The sequence below is a fragment of the Mchenga conophoros genome, linkage group LG17 (genome assembly GCF_057382185.1).
Source record: "Mchenga conophoros isolate Kocher_MC1m ecotype Shallow Benthic linkage group LG17, M_conophoros_male_GT1.1, whole genome shotgun sequence".
Lineage (NCBI taxonomy): Eukaryota > Metazoa > Chordata > Actinopteri > Cichliformes > Cichlidae > Mchenga > Mchenga conophoros.
The window spans coordinates 2,749,814-2,765,225 of record NC_140542.1 but is presented as its reverse complement, the minus strand read 5'-3'; the positions used below and the strand labels follow the sequence as shown (position 1 = coordinate 2,765,225).

Below are 15,412 nucleotides of genomic sequence, written 5' to 3'. Positions count from 1 at the left end.
TTTTTATCTTGTAAGTTCAGTCTGACGGTTTGGAACAAGTCTGCTCATTAAATTGTGTTAGCATGTTAGCACTTCTACTGCACCCAAGAGTAGCTCTGAGCCATTATTCAGATTTTCATTTCATTTAAGTGTAAGTCAGATGTTACTGTAATATTAAAGAAGTATTACTGTAGTATTATGGTGGTAGTATTGTAGTTATTGTAGCCCAGTACACTGAGTGTGTTAATCGAAGCAGTAAAATTGGACGTCTGCAGAGATGCTCTTTATTTCAGGCGACGTTCAGGATACAAATGTTGAAGGACTGACTTACACTGTCTTTGTGTCTTTGTTTAGAAGCAGAGCGACACAGATGGATCCACTTCTCAACCCTGTCATCACTGTGGTGGTGGGAAAGACTTTCGTTGTGACATCTGTGGAAAAACTTTCAGTGAGCAAGCTGGCCTAAAAAGACATCAACGTAGACACACTGGAGACAAACTGAAATACTGCAAAGAATGTGAGAGAAGCTTCCCCACATCAGGTGACTTAAAACCAGTGCTTTAAGTGGCCCAAAAGAGGTGCCGGTACTCTATTTTTTTTCCGCCTCCCCTGAGGTAACAACAACTATATTGAATGGGTTTTATATACAACAGTCAACAGACAACCTTATACAAAATAATAAATCATTTTATTAGTTTGTGGATTTGCTTGAGCTAGAAAGAGCTACTGAACATAAATAAAATGTGCAAAAAGGTATTGAAAATTTTTTTAACAAAATGTACATAAAATAAATTATAAACTAATTTGTATTTTGCTCTCTCTTGAGTCCCTGCTGATATCAGGAGCAGCACTTGTAAAGTGTACCTGAAGAGCTTGGTAGTTCTCCCATACTACTTTCACTGTTCTCTCACTTGAAGCAACCCAAACATAATAACCATAGAACAGTAGAACATAATCTTGAGTCTTGAAGATGGTTCATTTCTTTACCCCTGAAAAATATACAAAAGCAGATTCAGCAAAATACAATCACAGTACACCAAATGAAAAATGAGAAATACTGTACAAATCATTTTACCTAGAAAAGGCTCCAGCACGTTTTGGGCTCCACTTTCCTTTCACTTTGGGCTTTGCAGTTTGTGGATGCTGCACTTCTCCTCCCTAGTGCCAGCCATGTCTGCACATATGTTTGTGCGTTAAACTGATCCAAGGGTGGTCTGTTGCATTTCAGGAAAATCATATTTGAAAGCCTTTTGATGTCGAGAGAGTTTCTTTTATCTGTCAAAGTATCATTCATTGAGCTGAAAGCTCGCTCGCATTCACTTGTTGATACTGCAATGGTGTGGACAGCTGTAAGAAGCGGCTTCAGGGCTGCTGGTGTCTTGGAAGCTTTAAGGTCTTTATACTCCCTAAATCCTAGGACACTTTCCCTCTCCCCAACTCTGAATCTCTGACATAAACGTCTGACCGCTGCATCCCCATATTGAATATCTAGAGATGCAGGCCAGGAGTCAGACTGGAGGACCTTGATGTCTGAGAGGAGGTGACTATCTGTCTTTTCAGATGAGGTTTTACTGACATGCGAGGAAGTTGTTGGAGTCATCCTGCACTTAACATTTTCAGCCAGGCTATGGAAAAATTGGCCATGGTTGATTTTTATAACCCTCTGATTTTCATGCAGGCATACATTTCTGAAGATTTTCTCCCTTTCAGCTTCAATGGCAGTTTGTGTGTAGGGACCAGGTGTGGATACCATTGACTCAAACACCCGGATTTGTCGGTCCAGCTGCCTGTCGGCTTGATCCAAAGTCATGTCCCGTCTCTGGAGCATTCTTGAGAGGTCACTGAGTTCTGTGAGAGCGTCATACATGATGCCAAGATTGACCACAAAAGAAACAGTAGTGAGAACATCATTGAGTCCTTTGTATTTTGCTCTCTCTCTTGAGTCCCTGCTGCTATCAGCAGCAGCACTTGTAAAGTGTACCTGCAGAGCTTGGTAGTTCTCCCATACTGCTTTCACTGTTCTCTCACTTGAAGCAACCCAACGCACTGATAAAACACGGCCTATCACAAGGAGACGTTGTCCAACATTGTGAGCACTCTCAGTTAACTCCCTTTGGTTTTTTGGTGATGCATGGTAGAGGGAGTAAAGCTGATCTAAGAATATTTTAAAGTGGTTGATTCCTCCTACCTCCTTCAAAACATCACAAACTGCCAGTTCCAGTCTGTGATTGAGTCGCCTTGAGGCGACTTTTGTTGTGATTTGGCGCTATATAAATAAAATTGAATTGAATTGAATTGATTGGAACAATGCCAGACAAACAGGTAAGGGAATTTGGAACAAAGCTGCGCAGCAACTCCTGCTTTCCTCCCAAGCATCACTGAGGCTCCATCACAAGCAAATGCCAACAAATGTTCCTGTAGGTAGTGAGGGTCAAAGCCATTATTATGAAGACATCCTAACAGTGCTTCAGTGATGTCCTTTGCTGTGGTCCCCTGCAGCTCAATCAGTTCAAAAAATATTGTGTCTGGATTTTCACTGGAAATAGCTGACCGCAGGCACACGACAAGCACAGACTTTCCACTTATTGTAATGGATTCATCAATGAGCACACACAATTTTCTTTCATTCATCACTATGTCATTGACTACCTTCTTTTTCATTTCAGCTGCAATGTGATCCAGTATATTTGCACATGAGTTATTAGAGTGCAAAACTCTGCCCATCTTGACACCATTTAAAACTTGCAACTGGACATCTATTGGCATGTCTGTAAAGGCACGCCCATGCTTGCCAATCTTATAAGCTGTTCTAAACACATTGCAAGTTGAAGCGTAGTCAGCCTTTCTCATATCTTCAGTGTGTTTTTGCATTGTATTTTGTGTTGCCTTCTCTTTTATTTCAACTGCTTTCTTGTGATAAATTGAGTCTCTGTGCTCTTTTATTTTCTTTCGTAGTGAGTTTTGTTGTGCAGCCTTGTCCCTTCCAAAAGACGAGATTAAGCACCCACTCCACTCCTGCGACACTCTCTGCCCTTGCTGCATATCCACGCGAGCACAAACTTGACTACACACACTACAACCCAACTTTTGATTTCTGCTGATCAGCCACTTGTAATTTGTGGAGAAATACGGGACTTGTGCTTGGGACCAACATTCTGGCCACTCATGCTCGCTAACGCGGCTGTTGTCGTCGGTAGAAATGGTGTCATTCTCGTCCTCGTCGTCGCAAAAAGTGCCGTCGTCCGCGGCTGCGGCACTAGTGCAGCTTTCATTAGCTTGCGTCTGACCTGCAGCGATATCATTCTGGCTTGGTGGGGTGTCAGCCAGCGAGTCCTCTGATTCTGACCTTGTTCTTTTACTACTCAGAGTCTGATGCCAGGAGAGCATATTAAGTGTTCATTGTTTTTGTATTTTAACCGAGCAGCTGTTTGCGCGTTTTACACACCCTCTCCGGACCACGTTGAGTTGTTGACATGACAACGGCAAAAGCGACGCATGCGCTTTTCACTTGTAAAACACATTGGTGTATGGGTAATGTAGTCTCTGCTCTCGGTGGGACGAATTAGGAAGCGTGCTTGTGAAGGGCGCTCTGTAAAGCGGCAGCGCAGCCAAACGATTATAACAGATGTGCAAATGAGAGTACCGGTACGCTAAAAGCACGTTCTGGGCGCATGGAGAGGTGGCGGTACTCTCAAGAGCTATATTTAGAAGTGGCGGTACTGAGTACCGGCGCGTACCGGCCCACTTAAAGCACTGCTTAAAACGACATGAACTGATTCACAGTGGGGTCAAAAAGCACCTCTGTGATCAGTGTGGGTCATCCTTCAACACGGCAAGTAACCTTAAAACACACAAACGAGTCCACACAGGAGAGAAACCATACAAGTGCAGACACTGTGAGAAAAGCTTCTCATGTTCAGGTAGTCGTAGCAAGCATGAACGTGCACACATGGAAGGAAACTACAGCTGTGAGCAGTGTGACAAGAGCTTCAGGAATCTCAGTTCATACTCTGCACACAAACGATTCCACGTTACTAATAAACTGTTTCACTGTTACCAATGTGCCAAAACATTCACTTCATTATCTGCTCTGTGCAAACATCAGCGCGATCACGCAGCGCTGAAATCGTTCCCATCACAGGACAACAGCGAATCTGAAGAGAGAGAAACATCCTCTTCTGGCGTCAGAGTCCAACTTAAAACCCTGGAGATCAGGCTCCACAGAGATGGGCTCTCCTTAACGTTCTAATGAGGCAATGAATCAAAATGTTCCTGTAGTTCCATGTTAATCTTTATAAATTGTTCTTCTGCAGTGTTTGTGTTCAGTGGTTGGATGAAAAATCAGTTTCCTGTTCTTTCTGTTTTTATTGAATGTATTTTATTAAATAAAGTTCTTAAATAAAGTTAAAAAACTGTTAAATAAAGAATTGTTTGAACGACAAAGATTTTGAGCCATGATGTCATTTCCTGTATTTCAGAGTAAAGACTGAAGTGACAAATGGAAACATGTTTACAGTCATGGAATAAACACTGATGGGTCATTTGTAGGAAGAACTATTGCTGACCTGACAGACTCGACCTTGTTCACAAAGAAAGAAAGGAACTGATGACATGTGTCAGCAGAGGCTTTCAGGGTTGTTTAGAGTAGAGCTGATAGTCGGGGATTATGACAATTTAACACAATGATCTGAGAAAAACATCTGTTTCTCTCATTTTCACTGTATTCTGATCTAATTTCCAACATTCTTTTAATATTTCAAAAGAAACCTGCAAATTGTCTTTCTCCCACTTCCACTCTGCTCTCCTACACTGACGCCTGACTGCTCGGGTGGATTCATTTAACCAGGGCTGTGGAACACGTTTTGGGCGCCTGGTTTTTAATGGGTTCACAGTGTTCAGGGTCTGAGTACAGGTTTCCTGGAACTGCAAAAGCAGCTCATCTGGGGTGGGCCCAATAAGTAATCTCAGGGTCGGTAAAGATTTTCTTTATAAAAGTGGAGGAGAAGAGAGCAGCGGCGGAGTGGAGCACAAGCTTTAAACTCATGCACAAGAGAAACAGGTTTGTGATGAGAGAACACTGAATCCCCAATTTCCAAATATAAAACAGATAAACCAGAGTGTGCTCCTGCTGGTGTGTAGGGCCTTCAACGGACTTTAAAGGTAAAATGACTGAATACATTTAAAAACTCTTGAGCAAGCAGACCATCAGGGCAACAGACATGAATATTAAAATCACCAACTATTATAATCTGATCCTTTTTAGGCACAAATTCAGCCAAAAAAACATGAAAAGTAATTTTAAAAAATCTTTAAATTACTGCACAAACAACTGGTTGAGAGCGTCCTAGTTCAAATATGCCACACAAAAAATGCTGGGTCAAATATGGACCGAGCCAACGTTGGGTTTTTTCAACTGAACAGGGTTTGGTTACTGGTTTGACCCAGCACACTGAGTTACGATAACTGTCCAGAAATTGTGTTAAATTGACCAAGCTGAGGTTACCAAAAATTGGGTCGAAACTTGAACCCATCACAAGGGTTATATTACAATTAACGTTTGGTTTAAAATGTCACAGCCAGGAGGGTCAGCAGGGCGCTGATCAGCTGTTTCTGCCTTTCTCTCTCTCTCTCGTTCTTTTTCTCGCTGAACCTCATTGCGGGTTCACGCCCTCAGCCCACGCCCCTCGGAGGAAGAAGGAGGGAATCTCCCTTTCAGATCATTTCATACACCTTTGTGAGCAACATTTCACGCTTCCATCAGAGCTAAATGAGCCCTCATTCATTTGATCATATTTGGTTCATGTCCTGGGATTCATGTATTCCTGGGATAGATGCTAGAGAACCTGGGCGCATGACTTTGGGTAACTTGCATCAAAAACAAAAAAAATGTTCCCAACAGTTCTTCATCAATCAGCCTATTAGTGCTTCCCAAATCTGCTTTTTCAAAAACTCCCAAAGGCACTTTTAAGAACCACGTCAGTCTTTTTTAAATATGTACTTACTGCTGCCCTTATTTGTTCGTCTCTCTGTTTCTGCCTCTCTATTGGTCTCTCTCTCTCTCTCTCTCTGTGTGTGTGTGTGTGTGTGTGTGTGTGTGTGTGTGTGTGTGTGCTTATATCCAGGTGAAATGGAGTGGAGCATATCAGGATGGGGCTGGTTTGACACTAGGGGAGGAGGTGGAGCAGTGTCGTTCTGTCAAAGATTGCAATTACCACAAAACATTAGTCCAAAGCATGCGAGAAGGCCAAATCCTGCACTAGATTTGAAGTGTCTAACTATGATGAGAGAAAATGGTAACATTACGTTTCCTTTGTTTGCAGGACAGACATGCTAACTCTTATGGCCATGCACTGGAACCAACAAACGTTAGACAACCTGGCCACCTCCCTGACCCACCAATATCAGAAGGTCATGATATTGGTATTGTATTTTTAGATGATTACTCCTCTGTGTTCTAAATATTTGGAGTAAACATGTCTTTAATGCTTTGTTTTTTAATCCCAACTTTTTAATGTGGGCCACAAAAGCTGTTCTAAGCCAGCTTCAGTTGGCAGTGACTGACAGTCAACTGGATGACTGTGATGTAAAGGAGCGGGCAGAAGAGTTGAGCAAAAACAGGTTCAAAAATGTGATGCTGATTGCACAATGACTTTATGTTAAGTGCAACTATCTCATTTCTTCTAAGCAGCAACAACAAGCACACGTGAAGCACAAGCTTCAGCTGTCAACCTAAAATCACTTACGACTTCAGACGTTCTTTGCGAACTGATCTCTAACTTTGCTCTAAATGCATTTCAGTCTGTCAGCCTTAGAGCAAAGAGAAAGGCATTCGATATCATCATGGCAGTAAGAAGACTCGAGGAGGAAAAGAAGATTGTTGTTAGAGAGATGGACCATCACTGGAAATCTCTTTCAACTTATGATGATACCCTGAAAGAGCCGTCCTGCCAGTGACATATTTAAAAGTATGTATTTAAGTTATGCATACATACAAAATTTCAGTCAGTTCAACTGCACATAATAATCGATCAAAGTCCAAATGCGACCATCTCTATACACTAAAGACAATTAATGTATTGGTCATTAAATTATAGCATATTTCCATAAATTATGTGGTTTAACGTATTTGTCATGACATCCTAAATTTTATACTACATAATAATAATAATGGAAACTTTAAGTCTCAACATAAAAAAGTACTACAAGTTCGCACATCTCAATGAACCTTAGATTTTTTTATTTTGACTTGCAGTAGCAGTACTCTGTATAATTACACCAGCCTTCATAGTTATAACTAAACAAAATACATGCTTCTAATGCCAACTTTATTTGAGAAAGTACAGGAAAGAGAGTGATGGGTTTATGGGCTCAGTTGCTGGTTTCAGATCATATTCATGGCAACATGCCACTGACTATGTGAATTACAGCCTCCAGTACAGTCAAAGGGACCCGGTTAATGCAGTGATGCGAACCACTTTTCACATTTGACACTCACTTTTTACAGAATGTAGTGAAAAAACAAATGTTGTACAAAACATTAAAATCTTGAATTAAAACATTCAAGAATACAGAACTACTGTTGTAGGTAACAACATAAGATAAAGGTTTTTGCATAACACAATGCATTTAAACAAGTATAAATATGTGTCTAACATTTCTAACCAATCAAACTGCTTAAAATGAACACAGTCAGTTCACCTGTCAGTGAACAGCAAAGACCAATGTGGTATCTGGATGTGTGGATCTTTGGTTCCACATATTTTTGACACTTTTCTCCATAGACAGTACACAACTACAGTTTGCAGGCATTATATTTTACTTGTTTGTAGAAAAACAGTCAACACAACATCATGAAAAGACTTGCTCAGTGGCTGAAGGAGGTGGCACATCAGGCATGGCAAAGTGGGGGATGTAAAAAACCCTGAAATCTGCTGGCAGTTGGAGCGTTGGCAGACCGGACCGAGTTTCGATGCTTGAATCTTTTAGTCTTTATTTTTGGTCCCCACTATTTAAAACTGATTTTCCTCTCAGGCAAATTCGGTAGCTAACTTTTATAAACTACCCAGTGAGACTCTGTTGACATATTTGGCAGGTGTCGCAGACTATAGGTTAAACGGTTATCTGAAAGGTGGTAGTGCTGAGGGCTCAAGCTCGAGCAGATCTTTTCAAAACTACCAGGAGAGAATCTGCTGATATATTTGGCAGCTGTCGCATACTTCGGAAGAAGACACACTAAGTGGAGGCAACTCGTTTAGTGTACGAGGCAACGTTAACTAACAGTAACGTTATCATCACAAAACCGTCATCTCAAAGGTGGTAGCTGAGGGGTCGAGATGACAGAAAAGCTGGAACAGATTCTGTCACAGCCTGACATTGAAGTTATTCAGCAGGTATGATTAAAGTTAACGTTAGCATTACTTTGCCCGGCTACAAGGGAACTTTTTGACACGGCTGCTGTAAATACGCTAGCTGATGTTTGTTAAGTTTTGGTTAGCTAACTGTAATACCACTGGTACTGATATTTAACACACTGGGTTCTCATATTAGCTGTTTACTGCCTGAATAGTTGGTACCTTAAATAAAATTCAGGCTTCGGTTCAGAGTCAAACATTTAGTAAACAATTAAACAAATAAAAGTAAACTGCAATAAATTACAGGTAGTAATAAAATACACTACTAACTCTTTTACGCTACGTCCACACCTACACGGGTATTTATGAAAACGAGGCTGTTTCTATGTGTTTAGGCCTTTCGTCCACACATAAACAGCGTTTCGAATCACTGAAAATAGAGATTTTTTAAAACTCAGCTTTTGTGTTTACGTTTGGACGAGGAATACAGAGTTCGTCACGCAACGTCAAAGGTGTGTGCCTTTTTTCACGTCACGCTGTGCGCCAATTGTTGTTTACATGAGATGAATTTAATAATAATAATAATACATTTTATTTATGAGCGCCTTTCAAGTCACCCAAGGACACTTTACAATAGGATAAAACACTTAGTAAAACAATGGCAGAATAAGAACAATAAAACAAAAGCACAAGACAAAATTAACAAACAGTGGATTCACAGTGAGTATGCAGATTTGAACAGATGAGTTTTGAGTTGGGATTTAAACTGGGGGAGAACCAATATTTCTTATTTCTGAGGGCAGAGAGCTCCACAGCCTGGGAGCAGAGCAGCTGAAAGCTCTGCTTCCCATGGTGGTGAGGTGGAAGGAAGGTACAGCAAGCTGGATAGAAGAAGAAGATCGAAGTGAACGGGCAGAACAGGTGGTGGTTAACAGGTCAGAAAGGTAGAGAGGAGCGAGGTTATGAAGGGCCTTGAAGGTGAGCAGAAGAAGTTTGAATATTATCCGGAACTTCACTGGGAGCCAGCAGCAGAGTTCTGAACCAGTTGAAGCTTATGGAGGGATTTTTGGGGGAGACCATGCAGAAGAGAATTGCAGCAGTCAATACGGGAGGTAACAAGACTGTGGACAAGAATGGACGTAGACTGGGTGGAAAGAGAAGGAAGCAATCTGTTAATGTTACGTAGATGGAAGTAGGCAGAACGGGTGAGGTTATTGATGTGAGATTTATAGGAAAGCGAACTGTCTAGGATGACACCAAGGCTCTTAACCTGAGGAGAAGGGAAAACTGTGGAGTTATCGATGGTGAGTGAGAAAAGGTTCGCCTTCAAAAGGTTGGATTTGGTGCCAATAAGGAGGATCTCAGTTTTATCCTCATTGAGCTTTAGAAAATTAGAGGTAAACCAGGATTTTAACTCGGATAGACATTCTGTAAGGGAAGAAGGTGGGAGGGAGGAATCAGGTTTGCAAGAGAGATATAACTGGGTGTCATCAGCAAAACAGTGAAACTGAAGATCAAATTTGCGGAAAATGGTACCTAGAGGGAGGATGTATATTATCAAGAGAAGAGGGCCTAAAACTGAGCCTTGAGGTACACCAGAGGTGACGGGGAATAGACGAGAGCAGAATGATCTTAGTTGAATAAACTGGGAACGGTCGAGGAGATATGATTGAAACCAGGCGAGGGGTGTGTCAGAGATGCCGAGAGAGGAAAGTCTGCTTAGAAGGACAGAGTGAGAAATGGTGTTGAAGGCTGAGCTCAGATCTAAAAGGACGAGAATGGTGAGAAGACCAGAGTCAGCTCCGATTAGAAGATCGTTAGTGACTTTAAGTAGAGCAGTTTCTGTACTGTGACATGAGCGAAAACCAGATTGAAATCTCTCGTAGATGTTATTATTAACCAGGTGTACATGAAGTTGAGCTGCAGCCACTTTTTCGAGTATCTTAGAAATGAAGGGTAGATTGGAAATCGGACGGAGGTTGTTAAAATTTCTACAGTGGCGGATAGAGACAAAATACTGTCAAATATGGTCACCCTAATATTTCAGTTCAAAGTGGGTATAATGTTCCAGGACATAAAATCTATATGTAACTTTCTATCTCTGTTTAGAAACTTTTTCGACCCGGGGTAGTTTTGATACAGTGCAGACAATGCACTGCCTAATTCAGCATGCTGGTATCCTGTATTACCCTGGTGGTTGTCCTCGGTGGGATTCTCGTTGCACACTTTGTGCTGAGCTTGACAAAACCCATGGCTCCAAACACTCCCCTGCAAACATCCTCATGGGGAAACTGGGGAGAAAAGAAAGAGAGAATACCGCCCCCCCCCCCAAAAAAAAGCATCAAAACTACAGCTTACTGGGTGGGGCTGCCAGACATACAGACATAACAGGTTCAACGACTGACCCTGACATTATGGCGGAACCAACAAGGTTTGACCCCTAAAAAGGGACACTGTAATGCCAGTCCTCGAGGCCAAATAGTAAACTATTCCTGCTGTCCATTATTGCCTTGGTCAGTAGCAGGTATTCTGAGGTTAGAGGAAACACCAAAAAAGGTCTCTAGAGGGGGTTAAGGTCACAAACCTCTTGTTATGAAAAGACCAATGAACCACCATATCACTTCCATATCACAAAAGAACAAGTGTGTTAAACTAAGATATTTTTGTCAGAGCATTATCAACATATCCTTTGAAAAAGTAAAGTATTAATAAAATACTACAGGCACAACACCTAGCAGGAAAACATTTATTTTAAGGAAAGGGTTTTTAATGTTTATTACACACATTGGGGGTTTTGGTGTGAGTACTTGGAAGAAGATGAACTACGTGTGTGCATGTATGTGAGCCTTACCCAGCCACATCATGGATATCTGTCTCTTTGTCATCTTCCAAAAAATCCTCTGTATTTTTTTCCTCATTGTTGTCGTCATCGTCATCACCGTCCAGCAGAACAAACGTCTTGTCCTCCTCAAGCTGTTTCTGAAAACAATAAAATAGGAGGTGGGAAATTAAAATACTCGTTTTAACTGGGAATATTTCAAACACAAGCGCTACAGCAATAATTTCTACCATGACGCCTTCACTGGACTTCAGGGCATACAGCATGACAGTTATTATGGCAGTGAGGTGAGGAGTGAGGCAGGTTCGAACATGGATACAGCAGCGTAGAGGCTGTACATGAAAGAGGGGGCGACAGAGAGGTGAAGGACAACCAACAGGTAAGCTGAAGCTTTTCTGTACTACTATTTATGAAGACCACAACAACACAATACAGAGACTTGCAAAAGTATTTGGCCCCCTTGAACTTTTCCACATTTTGTCACATTACAGCCACAAACATGAATCAGTTTTATTGGAATTCCACGTGAAAGACCAACACAAAGTGGTGCACATGTGAGAAGTGGAACAAAAATCATACATGACTCCAAACATTTGTTACAAATAAATAACTGAAAAGTGGGGTGTGCATAATTATTCAGCCCCCTTTGGTCTGAGTGCAGTCAGTTGCCCATAGACGTTGCCTGATGAGTGCTAATGACTACATAGAGTGCACCTGTGTGTGATCTAATGTCAGTACAAATACAGCTGCTCTGTGACGCCTCAGAGGTTGTCTAAGAGAATATTGGGAGCAACAACACCATTAAGTCCAAAGAACACAGCAGACAGGTCAGGGATAAAGTTACTGAGAAATTTAAAGCAGGCTTAGGCTACAAAAAGATTTCCCAAGCCTTGAACATCCCACGGAGCACTGTTCAAGCCATCATTCAGAAATGGAAGGAGTATGGCACAACTGTAAACCTACCAAGACAAGGCCGTCCACCTAAACTCACAGGCTGAACAAGGAGATCGCTGATCAGAAATGCAGCCAAGAGGCCCATGGTGACTCTGGACGAGCTGCAGAGATCTACAGCTCAGGTGGGGGAATCTGTCCATTCCCCCACCTGAGCTGTGGGGGAATGGACAGAGGGGGGAATGCAACACAGAGCTGCTAATTAGCGCTTAGTAACAGACTAATAAAAAAACAGAAACTCTACAATTAGCTCATTTAAAAGCTTTCTTCTAATAATAAAATTGTTTCCTTCTCTGTGTTTCATTAGCTTTTGCTGATATCTTTCTGTCAATTACTTTAAAGCAGCTTGAGTCGATGTAGTCAGATGTTTTTTTCCCAAAGGGTTCACAAAAAGCTTGAGAACCGACACCGAGGAGAGCAACAGAAAACCTCATTTAGGAGCTAAACTCTAGATTAACTAAACTCAGATTAAAGTTAGCTCACTGAATGTCTCTTCCCTTTTCTTACGTCCTTAACAAATGCCCTACCAACTTTTCAAAGAGGTTAGGAATTGGAGATCATAGGTACTTTTGGCATGCACTCCTGGTCTCCACCACTACTCCTCACCAGACTGTTATCCTGATGATCTGGTTGTAGCGCAGAGCTTTTACATACCTGATTTCTCAGTGTTGATTAGCTACGTATCTTTGTGGGAGGTTAGGTTGCACTGTGGCTAATCAGAATCAGAATCAGAATCAGAATCAGAATACTTTATTGATCCCTGGGGGAAATTATTTTTTGTTACAGTGCTCCATTTTAAACCAACATTAAGACAAGACAGACAATACACTAACTAAGAATAGTACAATATATACATATATATACATACATACATACATAAGTCACTTATAAATAAATATTTGGAAAAGAAACATGTGTAGTTGTAGCAGCAAACAGTGTGTTAAGTGGATGCGTTGTACAGGGAGATGGCCACAGGCAGGAATGATTTCCTGTGTCGTTCAGTGGTGCTTTTCGGTAATCTCAGTCTCTCACTGAACGAGCTCCTGTGACTGACCAGCATGTCATGGAGTGGGTGGGAGGTGTTATCCAACATTGTCTTTATCTTGGACAGCATCCGCCTCTCCGACACCACCTTGAGGGAGTCCAGCTCCATCCCCACAACATTGCTGGCCTTACGGATCAGTTTATTAAGTCTGTTGGCATCTGCGACCCTCAGCCTGCTCCCCCAGCATGCAACAGCATAGAGGATCGCACTGGCCACCACAGACTCATAGAAAATCCTCAGCATTTTCTGGCAGATGTTGAAGGACCTCAGTCGCCTCAAAAAATAGAGACGACTCTGGCCCTTCCTGTAAAGTGCTGTAAGTTGGTTAAAGTGCCAGCCTAGAAAGCAATATAGTAAGCAGGAGGTCCTGGGCTCAAATCCCAGTAGTTCCTAAAAGATAGTAGATGCTGTCTGTTCTTAGTTGTCAGGTCATTGTACAGAAAAATGATGGGACTTCTTTAAGGGATAACTCCTGTTAGTGTTAAAAAAGCAGCCCTTTGCTTTTAGAACTGAAGAAGCCTCTTGGATGAGAGGTCTCATTGTTTCTTTTATTTGTTCACTCTGTATAATGAGAGCAGGTCATTTCTTCTCAGGTAGGACTGTAAGAATCAGAACACTATATTGCTCACCAAACTGGATGTAACAGAGCTTTTAACTGAGAATTCATTTGTTTGAATTATTTTTTTCTTGTATTTTGGAAACTTCTTCTCACATTTGACCCTAAATAAGGTGATCAGTGAACAGCAGCTGCCGGTAACATAGGTAAAACACTGATGAGACCTGGATCAATTGCTAACTAAACAAGGACTGCATAAATTTTCATAGAGTTAACTAAGGACCACATGGTCTCCTATGGAATTTGAAAGCAGGCCCCCTCTCACCCAAAGCCAGAATCAAATCCCTAAACCAAACTGACAGACCTGTGTCACCAAGACAGAAGCAGACTCCGGGTGGACAGGTGGAGCACTCTCAGCTCAGTTTTTATTCAATGAAAACTGCTTCAGCAGCAGTTTAATAATTTGTAATAGCTCCAATAATAATAATAACAACAACAAATTGCATTATTTCTGCAAATATTGGTTTTGAAACATCCTTAAAAAAGACAGAAAAGTTTTGCTTTAATGTTCCCAGTGTAAGCATTCACACTTTGATGTAATAGCCTCAAGAAGTGTTTCAAATTCATGGATATCAAAGGATTGAACAGTGAATGTTTAAGTTTATTTATAAGACCTTAAGTTCAAAATTACATCAAATCACACAAGACAAAGGAAAGAAAAAAACAACAACCAAACAAACCCCACACAGCTTAGTCAGTCCAAATCAAAAGTACAGGAGAAATGCAAGAGTCTGAAGAAGATCTTCTGTGTTCGTTAGACAGGGCAACAGAGAGTCCACAGAGTCCAGAAGAGTTTCTACAGCACTACAGGTGCATCAGCACAAAAACCCACAGACGCAAGAAGTTTCTTCCCAAAGGCTATAACCACCCTGAACTCACACATGCACCGATAACACATTTCCCTCTATGAACCACCACTGTGCAATACCATATTCTATGTGCAATAACCCAACTGTATATACATAACACTATTTATTACATATTTACTTTTTTTTTAACACCAGTTTGTATATTTGTACATTTTATTTAATTTCTCTCTGTTAATACTGTTCATATGTATATAGTGCTGCAGAACTGCCAATGAGGTTAGGGAGCAGCCTAGCACTGCAATTATACTATCTAGCTTTACTCTTAAGCCATAAATCAGGTTATATATGTTAAACATATTTAACATATAATATAAGTTGTAATCTGGCATTTCATTGGCCCATCAAGCGTCCAATACCTCTGCTTCCATGTCCTTAACCAAGCATCTCTGCTGTGGTGCTGTAAGTGTACAACGTGTAGTAAACTGGCTGATTAGGTAATAATAATGATAATAAAAGTCACTATGAGCAGGGGGCTGATCCAGATGGGAGAAAGACTGTTTAACAAAATTCCTGATAAGTTCCTGATTTGTAAGTGTTGAAATAAATGAGCAGAGGGGAGCATAAATTTGATTGCTGCTGAGCAAATGAAGCAAACAATTGTCGATGTAGACGTGCTTAATAGTGTGAAGACCTAAATCTGACCAATGCTTATACACGGGGTCCATCAAGCCAAGTGAAAGAGAAAGGTTTTAAGTTACGGGGGTAAAAAAATGATAGGTCTGGAAGGCACAGAGCATCCCTAACTTGCTTTAAGATCCTGAC

General features: G+C 41.2%; 1 pseudogene; it reads right to left on the bottom strand.

Annotated features, from left to right (window-relative positions):
• Nucleotides 1-2,172: 2,172 nt before the first annotated feature.
• LOC146554867 (E3 SUMO-protein ligase KIAA1586-like) lies at nucleotides 2,173-11,435 on the bottom strand (annotated as a pseudogene).
• Between the last annotated feature and the right edge of the window lie 3,977 nt (nucleotides 11,436-15,412).